This window comes from Polypterus senegalus, chromosome 6, assembly GCF_016835505.1.
Source record: "Polypterus senegalus isolate Bchr_013 chromosome 6, ASM1683550v1, whole genome shotgun sequence".
NCBI lineage: Eukaryota > Metazoa > Chordata > Cladistia > Polypteriformes > Polypteridae > Polypterus > Polypterus senegalus.
The window spans coordinates 3,826,067-3,839,668 of NC_053159.1; the positions used below are offsets into that span (position 1 = coordinate 3,826,067).

Here is a 13,602-nt window from a genome sequence, read left to right on the forward strand (position 1 = left end):
TGAGTACAATAGATTAGTGAACGCCGAACTCTTTAGATTCCACCTTAAGCAAGGCAAGGGCGACGTGCAGCGGAGGACGAGGAGGAGTAGTAGTAGTAGAAGGAGGAGGAGGAGGAGGAATGGTCTCTTTTTTCTAGATCTCAAACACTGAAAATGTCGGTAACGGTGTCTGTCAGTGTGTAAGCGGAGCTGCATTCGGACTCAACGCGGTTCCTTCCCTGCAGTCCGAGTGCATGTGAAGTGATGCGAGCGGCGCGGGCGCACAAAAGCCAACTGTCAGATTGGAGCTGCCGGAGCAGGGCGGGTGTGCCGCACTCTCTCTCTCTCTCTCTCTCTCTCTGCAAAGCCCTGCTATTTATAGCATCAGCTGTTGCAATATAAAGAATTGTAAGCCTGAGTGTACATTTCACAGTCGGGAGGGAGCGAGAGAGAGAGAGAGAGAGTGAGTGAGTGACTGAGATAGATAGAGAGAGAGAGAGAGAGAGAGGGGCGACGGCGGCGGACCCTCCTGCTGCCCACAAGCTGCTCTGCTCTTCCCTGCTCTGGACGCGCGCCCCTTCTCGCACTTCAACAAAAACAGTCGCCGCGATCATCTGTTCAGTTATGAGGAAGGCGGCTTACAGCTGGACGCCGGATACTTGTTTCCCAGCCTCGCACATTTCGGTAAGTTGTTTACCCCTTTCGGTGGGATACAATTCGGTGAGCTTGGCTGGCGATGGATGGATGCCGTTATTAACGGATTTCATATTTTAAAGATTGCTACTCGTCGTTTTTCTTTCTTTTCACCTCTTCTCAGCCCATATTTTCCTATTCGCACTTTGTGTGTGGCAAGCGGGTTGTGCCAGCGGCAGTTGGTGGCTGCGTCTGTGTGGCCACATTCGTACAGTGTTTGTGTTTGTCTTCATGTGTAAACTCCGACACCGAACAATGCGCGTCTACTGTGGCCTGTTAGATTTGGAAATGTACACACAGATAAGCCCGGGAGCGGGCACCGAGGAACGGCGCTCGGCCGACTTCTCACACGCACGGTTTCTGGGCGAAAGCGCCCAGCATCGAATGGAGCATTCGTGAGTTTCAAGGGAAAGTTTTCTTCTGCATGAATTTTAAAATTAGACATTTGAAAATGGTTTTTGCTCACTAGCCAGGATTTCCGCGTATATTTTAAGAAGTTCTTCAGTTGCTTAACTGAAAAGTCAGTCAAGCCATTGTTAATTGCGGTTTTTATTTGGATTTTTATATTTATGGATATGAATGTTAAATAGCAATTAGTCGAGCTATCTGCTATTTCGTTTTTATAACTAGCTATTTCAAAACTATCGATCTACCTATTAAATAGAACCTTTCATTTCTACCTGTTATATAACAACTTTCATTGCTTTGTGTTACATAGTGCCTTACATATAAATGTACCAATCAATTGTATATAGCACCTTTCGTTTTGATTTACAAATTTCATATAACTATCTATCTATCTATCTATCTATCTATCTATCTATCTATCTATCTATCTATCTATCTAACACCTTCCTTTTCTAGTTATACATTATATATTTATATTATATAAAATGCCTTTCCTTTCTATCCACCTGTTGTACTGTGCTTTATATCTATCTGATCTATCTATCGATTGTATGCAACATGTTTTATTTGCAGTTACATATTTTCTATAGTGTCTTTTATATCAATCAATCAATGTTATATTGTACATTAACATGACTCCTTTATCTATGGCCACTTACAATATTTATGATACAACCGGTGACATTTCTTTTGGTTTTCCAACTAGAGCACAGGCAGGTGAAGTGACTTGCTTATGGTCACACAGTGTCAGTAGAGGGATTTAAAAATATTTTTTATATTACATATTGTCTTTTATATGAATCATTCTTTCTACCTATCTATTGTATATATATATATATATATATATATATATTGTATATAGCATCATTCATTTTGATTTATACATTGATGTTGTGCATTTCCTTTCTATATATGTATGAATCTGTTATGTAGTGCCTTTCACACACACACACATATATCCATTCATCCATTTTCTAACCCGCTGCATCCGAATACAGAGTCACGGGGCTCTGCTGTAGCCAACACAGGGCACAAGGCAGGAACCAATCCTGGGCAGGGTGCCAACCCACCGCAGGACACACACAAACACACCAAGCACACACTAGGGCCAATTTAGAATCGCCAATCCACCTAATCTGCATGTCTTTGGATTGTGGGAGGAAACCGAGCGCCCGGAGGAAACCCACGCAGACACGGGAGAACATGCAACCTCCACGCAGGGAGGACCCGGGAAGCGAACCCGGGTCTCCTAACTGTGAGGCAGCAGCGCTACCACTGCGCCACCCACACACATATTTATATATATAGCACTATTCATTTCTAGTTATATGCGTGGCATAGTCAGTCTATATATCCATTGTATGTAGCACTTTTCATTTTCATTTAAATATATATAGTGTCTTTCCCATCTCTCAGTGTCTGTTTTATTGTATATTGCACCATTTCATTTTTTATTTAAATATTTAATACAGTGTCTTTTATATTAGTCTCTATATCTCTCCATTTACTGTATATAGCTCCTTTGATTTTGATTTATATAGTGCCTTTCCTGTCTATCAGTCCTGTTGTATATGACACCATTCATTCATGCTCATGCATTTTAAATGGTGCTTTTTCTGTCTACCTGTCTATTGTATATTGCACATTTCATTTCTAGTTAAATATTTTCTACATTTCTGCCTGTCTGTCTGTCTGTCTGTCTGTCTATTGTGACAAAGGGCCCAATTAGGAGCAGTTGTTTCCCCAGAGTACAGAACAGAATCCTTCATATAGCGCTCTAGTGGTCAGTGCAATGGCAGTGGTGGCCTTTGTGGCCTTGTCAGTGACATTTGAACAAAGATTGGGGGTGCTGTGCCTTCTGACGTTAGTAGGTGGTCCACTAAAACTTAGACAGTAAAGTCAGCTGGCTCCCTGCCACCCATTATAATGGATGGGTGACACAGGGGTTGTCTGGCCTGTAATCAGGAAGTTGTACTCAGGACAGCAGGAATAGCTACGGCCACAAGAGGGAGCTCAAGGTGGAGCTCTGTAGGGTTTCTAGTGGCTGACCCTGACCCTGGTAGTAATCTCTGGGATTTTGCTGTCATTGCTCAGGCTTAAAAGCTTCAACTGTCCAGTATGGAGCTAAACTTGGACTCGGGAGATCTGGAGCTGACCAGGGTTCAACTGATGGGAGGATGAGAGTTCAAAGGTGGGAGAAAAGATTCTGAAAGCAAAACAGATGAAGGATGAGCCATGGAACATCATCTTTAAGATGGATAATTGTATAAGTCACTCCAGCAGGTAGCCAGATAGACAGACAGGGGTGCAAAACCTCTATTAGTCAGGACTGATGGGGTAGCTAGAGTTTGTTTATGTACATGTGTTTGTTACTTTAGGCCTACTTACTGTATAATGTCCCCTTTCTTATTACTGCATTTTGTTAATATCTATCTATCTATCTATCTATCTATCTATCTATCTATCTATCTATCTATCTATCTATCTATCTATCTTTAGTTTTATAGTGCCTTTCATATCTATCTATCTATCTATCTATCTATCTATCTATCTATCTATCTATCTATCTATCTATCTTTAGTTTTATAGTGCCTTTCATATCTATCTATCTATCTATCTATCTATCTATCTATCTATCTATCTATCTATCTATCTATCTATCATTATATAGTGCCTTTTCTATCTATCTATCTATCTATCTATCTATCTATCTATCTATCTATCTATCTATCTATCTATCTATTATACAGTGTCTTTCACTATCTATCTATCTATCTATCTATCTATCTATCTATCTATCTATCTATCTATCTATCTATCTATTGTGTGTAGCACATTTCATTTTTTCTTTTATATTTTATATCACTTTATATTTTATATTTAGATTTTATTGCATTTTAACCAATGTATCTTTCCATTGTATATAGGACCTTTCATTTTCATTTATATATTTTATTAATGCCTTTCCCATCTATCTTATTGTATATAGCACCATTCATTTCTCTCCATACATTTATATAGTGCCTTTTCTCTCAGTTTGTTGTATATATTTCTTTTCCAGTTAGATCTTGTATGTATTGTCTTTTATGTTATTTATTCCATCTACCTAATGTATACAGCCCCTTGCATTTTGATTTCTATATGTTCTATTGTACCTTACTCATCTATCTGTCTGTTGTATAAACGTGTGTTTCATTTCTAGTTGTATATTTTATACGGCCATTTTAGTTTTAATCTAGTCATCAATCTACCGAATGTAGCGCCATCTATTTATTTCTAGCCATGCCGTCTATATAGTGCCTTTTCTATCTCCCATATTGTATACAGCACCTTTTATTTCTGTCCATCCTTTATGTGGTGTCTGCCCTGTTGGACAGTTTTACTGTTTTTATTTATGGGGGCTATTTTTCTGGTGTGAATCATTTCACTGCAGAGGCCGATGTTAATGAGGAGGGCACGGTGGGTACAGTCGGTGCCCACTGAGTTGTCTGGGAGCTGCAGACGCGGCTCAGCTGACTGGACATGGCCGTTCCCTTCACTGGCCTCGGTTCTCATTTTCTTAATTACAAGATGAGGACTGATGGCTTATCGACATTCGCCCCCCCCAACCCCCAGCCCGCCCTTGGTGTGTTTGAGCCATGGCTCCCTCCCATGTGTCCACTCATAAATCGCAGGTTTCCTTTGTCCTCTTGAGGATGAGGATATCTTCTCTTTAATGAAAGCGACTCTCAAGTGACCTCCAGTGACGTTTTCTTTGACGTCTGTAACCTCCCAGATGTGCTGGTGTATTCTACATGCTTTGTGTCCTCTTGCCCATTTCTTTTTTTTTTTTTTAACTTGTATATTCTTGGCCGAGTCACCAGTTGCTCCTTGGACCTCTGATTTGGTTTCATAGTGGGTGGATGGATAATTTTTTTAATTGTATTTTAGTTTCAATTCCTCATCACCTTTGAAAACCTCTGACATGCTGTGGGCTCAGAAAGTAGATGAATGAAAGGCAGAGGAGCAGCCCAGAGATCAGCTGTGTCCCCTTCTGCCATGAATGGCATGCTTGATAAATCAGCAGGACATGACCCCCAGCAAGGCCCACAGCCACTACTTGGTTCACATTTTGATAGTTTGGCGCTCTGATAATCCACAGATTTGAGCTAATCGGTAAAGCCCATCATTGTAAGAAATGAAAAGCGACTTTATGTCTTCCCTCTTCCAGGGTCTCCAAAGTCCCCTTCCTTAGTAGTTGTGGCCATCTCTAGTGGTGAGGGTCATTCTTCTCTCCCTGTGACAGTACGACTGCTATTGTGCCATCAGCCCTTCGGTCCCCCTGATCTCTGGGCTCTCCTGCTTTGCCTCCATTAAAGAGCAACTCCTCACCTAACCGACCATCTGTCCCCCCCCCATATAATTTACCAACTCCATGACAATCTGTCCACATGTCCACTCAATCTGTTCCACCTTTGCCTCATCATCACTTCACACACCTACAGACCATACAGCGCCATGCAGCACCTGGCACAACTTTCACTTAAGTTCCTCTTCAGAGCCACAGAGGATCCTCAATACGCCATAATGGAGCCACAACGTCTCCCATGGCGTCTTCTGGGCCGAATCTGCACATCGGCTTGAGTTCAAAACATCGCTGAAGCAGCTGAACGTCTCCGTTTGAAACACAACACCCTGGCTGTCAACACCTGAGATTACACTCAACAAAGCTGCCATCCGTCACCCTGTCAGATGCGCATAGTTGGTGGCAAACACTCACATATTAAACCACCATGGGCACCTTGCTGGACACAGCCTTCAGTCCACATCTAAAAATTCAAGGGCAGTTCAACTCTGTCAGCATTAGGTGTTCTACCTGTTAATACCTCATTTTATAAAGTGCCTTTCATATCCATGTATCTGTAGTGCATATAGCGTCTTATCTGCCCATCAGTCTGCATCGACTTCTCTAACGGCAACGTATGTCAGGGCAGCACTGGGCTGCCAGTCAGATCTACAGCTGCTCTTTTTCTGTAGCAGAATGATTTGATGGCATCCATCTTTATTACAAAAAACAGAATCGGAAATGTAGCACAGCAATTTTAATTTATTGTGGGTTTTACGAAACCACCTCAGACTCAAAATCATAAATACAGCACACCTGATGTTTGGCTAAATGTCACTCGCTACAGTTCACCTCATTTAGGGGCTTCTGGTAGCCATCACCAAGCCTCTGGCAGAATTCTGGTTAGATATTTAACCCCACTGCTTGGCAGAATTGGGGAAGTTCAGCCAGATGTGCTGGCACAGCCTTGACGTGCAAGTAGAGTCCACATAGTTTCAGTGGGGTTAGGGTCTGGCGGCTCCAAACGCCAAACATTAACCTGATTTAGCCAGCTTGGATATGTGCTTGGGGTCATCGCCCTGTTGGAACACCCGACTGTGTCCAGGATTCAACCTTCTAGCTGGCAGTTTGAGATCATCCAGAAGAATTCTGTGGTTATCGTTCTTCTTCATTATAAGTTCCACTTTCAAGAAAAGAAAAGCAAATTAAAAACTAACAATAATAGGAACAAATAAATGGCAAACCAAAATGACATAACTCAGAAATACAAGGCATAGATAAAGGAGAGAACAAATGTAGAGATTGGTCTTCAAGTCTCGAAACAAAGAAGACAGAAACCAAAAGATCTATCATATAGTGCCTTTCTATCTATCTATCTATCTATCTATCTATCTATCTATCTATCTATCTATCTATCTATCTATCTATCTATCTATCTATCTATCTATCTGTCTCTGTTATATAGTGCCTTTCACTCTATGTGTCCATCTGTCTGTCTGTTGTGACAAAGGGCCCAATCAGGAGCAGAACTGCAGTTGTTTCTCCAGAGTACAGAACAGAAATCCTTCAAAGTGAGCTCTAGTGGTCAGTGCAATGGCAGCGGTAGCCTTTGTGACCTTGCCAGTGACTTTTGAGCAAAGACTGGGAGTGCTGGGTCTTCTGACGTTAGAAGGTACTCCAGTAAAACTTAGATAGTAAAGTCGGCTGGCTCCCTGCTACCTGTTATAATGTGTGGATGACACAGGGGTTGTCTGTCCTGTAATCAGGAAGTTGTACTCAGGACAGCAGGAATAGCTACGGCCACAAGAGGGAGCTCAAGGTGGAGCTCTGTGGGGTTTCTAGTGGCTGACCCTGACCCTGGTAGTAAATCCTGGGATTTTGCTGTCATTGCTCAGGCTTAAAAGCCTCAACTGTCCAGTATGGAGTTAAACTTGGACTTAGGAAATCTGGAGGTGACCAGGGTTCAACTGATGGGTGGATGATAGGCCAGAGGTGGGAGAAAAGATTTTGAAAGCAAAACAGATGAAGGATGAGCCATGGAACGTTATCTTTAAGATGAGTAATTGCATAAGTCACTGCAGCAGGTAGCCAGATAGACAGACAGGGGTGCAAAACCTCTATTAGTCAGGCCTGATGGGGTAGCTAGAGTTTGTTTATGTACAGTACATGTGTTTGTTACTTTAGGTCTACTTACTGTATAATGTCCACTTTCTTATTACTGCATTTTGTTAATATCTATCTATCATATAGTGCCTTTCACTATCTATCTATCTATCTATCTATCTATCTATCTATCTATCTATCTATCTATCTATTATACAGTGTCTTTCACTATCTAGCTATCTATCTATCTATCTATCTATCTATCTATCTATCTATCTATCTATTATACAGTGTCTTTCACTATCTATCTATCTATCTATCTATCTATCTATCTATCTATCTATCTATCTATCTATCTATCTATCATATAGTGCCATTCACTATCTATCTATCTATCTATCTATCTATCTATCCTATCTATTATACAGTGTCTTTCACATATCTATCTATCTATCTATCTATCTATCTATCTATCTATCTATCTATCTATCTATTATACAGTGTCTTTCACTATCTATCTATCTATCTATCTATCTATCATATAGTGCCTTCCATATCTATCTATCTATCTATCTATCTATTATACAGTGTCTTTCACTATCTATCTATCTATCTATCTATCTATCTATCTATCTATCTATCTATCTATCTATCTATCTATTATACAGTGTCTTTCACTATCTATCTATCTATCTATCTATCTATCTATCTATCTATCTATCTATCTATCTATCTATCTATCTATCATATAGTGCCTTTCACTATCTATCTATCTATCTATCTATCTATCTATCTATCTATCTATCTATCTATCATATAGTGCCTTTCACTATCTATCTATCTATCTATCTATCTATCTATCTATCTATCTATCTATCTATCTATCTATCATATAGTGCCTTTCATATCTATCTATCTATCTATCTATCTATCTATCTATCTATCTATCTATCATATAGTGCCTTTCATATCTATCTATCTATCTATCTATCTATCTATCTATCTATCTATCTATCTATCTATCTATCTATCATTATAGTGCCTTTCACATATCTATCTATCTATCTATCTATCTATCTATCTATCTATCTATCTATCTATCTATCTATCTATCTATCTATCTATCATATAGTGCCTTTCATATCTATCTATCTATCTATCTATCTATCTATCTATCTATCTATCTATCTATCTATCTATCTATCTATCTATCTGTCTGTCTATTTATCTATCTAGTGCGTTTCCAGGTCAAGTATTGTTATTCTTATTCAACACTGAAGCCCACCCCAAATGCTTCATTTCTATAGTTTTAGGTCCTCTTTTTTTAGAGCCTGCATATTTTTAATGAAGCGACTCGTCACTCAGTGAGTCAGTGCTAATGAATGAGCCTTGCCGTGCCAGTTTTTATAGCCCCCTTTTCCACAGTGAATGCCCACCCAAGGTGCTCTTAACAGGTAGTGACAGTTGAGCTGACTCGCTCAGAGTGGCACTCATGTCAGCGTTGAGTCTTCAGCCAACAGCGTTTGATGTTTTTGTGGCCCGATATTTCAGTCATTGGGGGCTCTCACTCCTTACAAAGAAGAACATCCATCCATCCATCCATTTTCTAACCCGCTGAATCCGAACACAGGGTCACGGGGTCTACTGGAGCCAATCCCAGCCAACACAGGGCACAAGGCAGGAACCAATCCTGGGCAGGGTGCCAACCCACCGCAGGACAACAAAGAAGAACAAGATTATATTTATTATGTGAATCTGGACTCCCCTGTTTTTATCATGAAGAGAAACAAACATGGTACTGGGGTACACTGGAGCACAGGGAGGGTCCACATATTTTTGGGAGGCTTCCCCCTTGAGCGGCCCTTAATGTGTGAGATGGCCCTCTCGGGCGCTCCTTACAGTTGAGCAGCAGTGGGAGACCATTCTCTTGGTGTGGGTGTCCTTCAAAGTTTGAAGTCAGTTGACCCCAATGCATTTTTGGAAGAGCGTCCCCTCCCTTCATTAATGTAGTCCACTAATAGTCCACATCGAGCACGTTATTCTTTTATTTATTTATTTATTGTTTCCCTGCAGTGTGATTTTCGCTGTGCCAAAGTCTGACATTGTGCCCACCTTGCAGGTCGTGGGCTGTTGATTAGATATGCGATAGGGCAGTTAAAGCCCTCTGGTCTTTGTCCTGTCACCGTCTTCCAAGTTTCACAACCCTGCACAGACATGGCGGGGCACCACTTCCTCTATAAACCTGCCATATCATGCGGTGCTGCCCTGTGCTGTTCCTCTTTCCTGTCGGGGTGAAGCCGGTGATGGTGACACATTCTTGTGCAGACCTTCTAGCTCATCACACTCTCTCTGTCTCCTGTGCCTTGGCACTAGGCCATTGGTAAAGGTCCAAGGGATTGGCACACGACCCTGACCACCCCCTGTGCCACTCTGCAGCAGGTTTTCATGACGGGTATCTCTGGACTTTGCTGCATTGAGGTTTCCCTCAACCGTGACTCCTCTCCGCTAGCACCACCATGTGTCTCCTTTGGATTGGTATCACGCGGGTGATGAGCGGTGCGGGTGTCCTTCAGTCATAATGCTTAAAATTGAGGCCAAACAGTTCACTTCAGTCTTGGTTTCATCAGACCAGAGAATTTTGTTGCTCACAGTCTGAGAGACCTTTAGGTGCCTTTTACACAAACCCCAGACGAGCTCCCATGTTGTCATCTGTCCGCTCTGCCAGAAAGCCGAGATCGATGGGTTGGTGGAGTAGCAGGGGTCCTTCTGTAAGTTTCTCCCACCTATAGCCAGGTTCTCTACAACTCAGCCAGAATGACCTTGGGGTTCTTGATCATCTTTTCCCCTCGTTGCTCAGTTTGGCCAGGCAGCCAGGTGTGGGAAGAGTTACACGCACAGTGATGTCCTTCCTGTCTACTGAAGTTGTGACTTGCTTGTGCTAATCAACATGCAGCAAGGCGGCCCTCCTCCCTGGCGCCATCAATACTCGGTAGATCCACCTGACCCTCTAAACTCGTATCCTGACCTCTGGTCAGTCAGTCCATTCTCTGGCGTGATTGTTTCATTTGTTATCCATCCATCCATCCATTATCCAATCTTCTATATCCTAACTACAGGGTCACGGGGGTCTTCTGGAGCCGATCCCAGCCAACACAGGGCGCAAGGCAGGAAACAAACCCCAGGCAGGGCGCCAGATCACTGCAGTTCATTTGTTATTATAATTATTATTATCACGCGCACGCACACATCAATCATCACGGTGTGCTCTCCATTCCTGTTATTATCATTGCTCACATATAAGACCTCCCATGTCTCCGTTGCTCTGTGTGGACCTCCTACAGGCTGCAGTGCCGCCCGGCTCCTCCTGCCCGCCTCTCTGTGATGCCATTTTCCGAAGGAGGAATGCTTGGCACTTGAGATGCGGGTGAGTCACTTGGGCCTGCTTGCCCCTCTTGTGTGCCCAAGCTGACAGCTCTCTCTCTGTCTCTCTCTCTCTCCCTCTCTCACTCTCTCTCTCTCTCACTCTCTCTCTCCTTCTCTCTCTCTCTCACACTCACTCACTCTCTCCCTCTCTCTCTCTCTCTCTCTCTCTCACTCACTCTCTCCCTTTCTCTCTCTCCTCACTCTCTCACTCACTCTCTCTCTCTCACTCTCTCACTCTCCCACTCTCACTCACTCTCTCTCACTGACTCTCTCACTCTTCCCCGCTCTCTTTCTCTTTCTCTCACTCTCTCCCTCTCTCTTCTTCTCTCTCACTCTCTCACTCTTCCCCGCTCTCTTTCTCTCTCTCTCACTCTCTCACTCTTCCCCTCTCTCTCACTCTCTCACTCTTCCCCTCTCTTTCTCTTTCACTCTCTCCCTCTCTCTCTCTCTCTCTCTCTCTCTATCTCCTGAGCACATTACAATTTTGAAATGTCTTGTTATGTAACACGAGTGTTTGGGAGTGCAGAATGACAAAGGGTTTGTGGTGATGAGTCACCAGTGTCTCCTGAGGGGAAACAGCGCGAGACGAGCGGTGAGGTGGCTTGAGCTTCAGAGTCGTCAGCGTCCTGCTAGGACGGTTTGGGCGTCGGTTGTTTTGAGGTTCAGCAGAGCCTGTTGGTGGCGGTGGAGGAGGACGTGGAGCTCAGGGGGTCCCACTTTAACCGCCGAGGACGGCTGCACAGGCACTGCAAAGTTGTCGTTAAGGCTTTGGACATCAAAGTCTGAGGTTGTGGGTTCAAATCCCACTACTGTCACTTCACCCGCCTGCACTAAAGAAATGGGACCAGTTATATCATAAATGCTGTAAGTCGCCTTTTGATAAAGGAGTCATATAAACGTCTGGTGTTTTGTGGTGCAAGTCTGTCCAGTTATGGAAGAAATGCACTTCACTCTTAATTGAGGTGACAGAATGCCAAGCCTTTTAATTAAAAATCATACAGTGGTGGGGTCACACGTTCATGGTGGGCAGCTAATGCTTCTGGTGTACCCTTGGGGCACATGGGCAGTCATGGTGCCCGGTATCAGGGTACAGTGATGGGGTGCGCGTGTGGCCCCTAGGCCTGCTGATAATCTGACTCTGCACCGTCCCTTTTCATTGAAGTCAAAGATTAGTTCACATTTTATATACAGTCGGGTCCTTACGTATCTGTACAGTGACACCCTTTTCATAATTTTGGACTCTGTGTGCCGCCTCAATCAAGATGTGATACTTTAAGGGGTTCACCAAACATATCGTATGAGCCGTTTAGGAATGCCAGCCATCATCATACACCGTCCCCCCATTTCCAGGGGCTCAGAAGTATTTGGACATTTGCCTGACCAGCTGTTCCATAGCCAGGACCCTCGTTACTTCATCAACTATTCAGCAGGTGGTGGTGTGGAATTTGCACTTGGAAGCTCAAACTGTGAAGTCTCAATAGGAGGTCCAAAGAGCCGTCCATGACAGTAAAAATGGGCCGAGTAAGCAAAACAAACCCACAAGAGAGACAGCAGAGACACCAGGAGGGGGCAAGTCAACCGTTTGGTAGACTCTTAAAGAGAAGGAACACACCGGTGGGCTCAGCAACAGCAGAAGGTCTGGACAACCACAGAAGACGACTGTGCTGGATGATCGCAGAATTCTGTCCTTGGTGAAGAAGACATTTAGCCAAACCAAGACCACTCTGTCCTGGAGGTGGGCCTAACATTGTCAAAGTCTGCAATCAAGAGAAGACTTCATGAAAGTAAAGCCAGAGGGTTTACCGCAAGGTGCAGACCACCGGTGAGCCTCAAGCACGGGAAGGACAGATTAGGCTTTGACAGAGAGTGCTGATGAGAGAGTCACTGATCTTGACTTTGCTGACGATGCTGTGGTCTTCATGGAGTCAATGGTGGCTTTGATCAGGGCTCTTGAGAGACTGAATGAGGAGTCTGAGGGTCTGGGCTTGCGAGCGTCCTGATAAAAACCAAAGATCAGAGCCTTTAATGATTAAGTGGGCACGGCCATCAGCAGGGTGTCTGTCTGCGGAGAGAGTGTCGACCTCATCGAGAGGTTTACTTACCTCGGCTGTGACATTCACGTCTCTGGTGACTCTTCCTGTGAAGTCATTAGACGGATTGGGAGAGCATGGGGGGTCATGAGGTCACTGGAAACGGGTGTGTGGCGCTCCCGATACCTGCAAAAGGACAAAGGTCCAAGTCTTTAGAGTCCTGCTGCTTCCAGTTTGTGAGACATGGACGCCATCCAGTGACCTGAGATGAACACTCGACTCCATCATGTGTGTCTCTTCAGAGGGTCCTTGGGTGCTGGTGGTCTGACTTTGTGTTGCTCATGGAGTCCCGATGAAGCACATGACCTGCATTGTGAAGGAGTGTCAGTTACGGCACTGTGGCCATGTGGCGCGATTCCCTGAGGGTGATCCGGCTCATTGTTGAGGACCCGAATGGCTGGACCAGGCTAAGGGGACGCCCATGTAGCAACATGGGGGGTCATGAGGTTGCTGGAAAGGGGCGTGTGGCGCTCCTGATATCTGCAAAAGGATGAATATCCAAGTCTTTTGTGAGACATGGATGCCATCCAGTGACCTGAGGTGAAGACTGGACTCCTTCATGTTTGTCTCTTCAGAGGGTTC

At 43.7% G+C, this 13,602-nt stretch overlaps 1 protein-coding gene across 1 annotated transcript in view; it reads left to right on the forward strand.

Moving 5' to 3' along the window:
* The first annotated feature begins 348 nt into the window (after positions 1-348).
* mrasa (muscle RAS oncogene homolog a) overlaps positions 349-13,602 on the forward strand; it is a 35,555-nt gene continuing 22,301 nt past the window's right edge. Inside the window, exon 1 of the mRNA XM_039755293.1 lies at positions 349-663. The gene's annotated coding sequence lies outside the window, so the exon portion shown is untranslated. The remainder of the gene's footprint in view (positions 664-13,602) is intronic.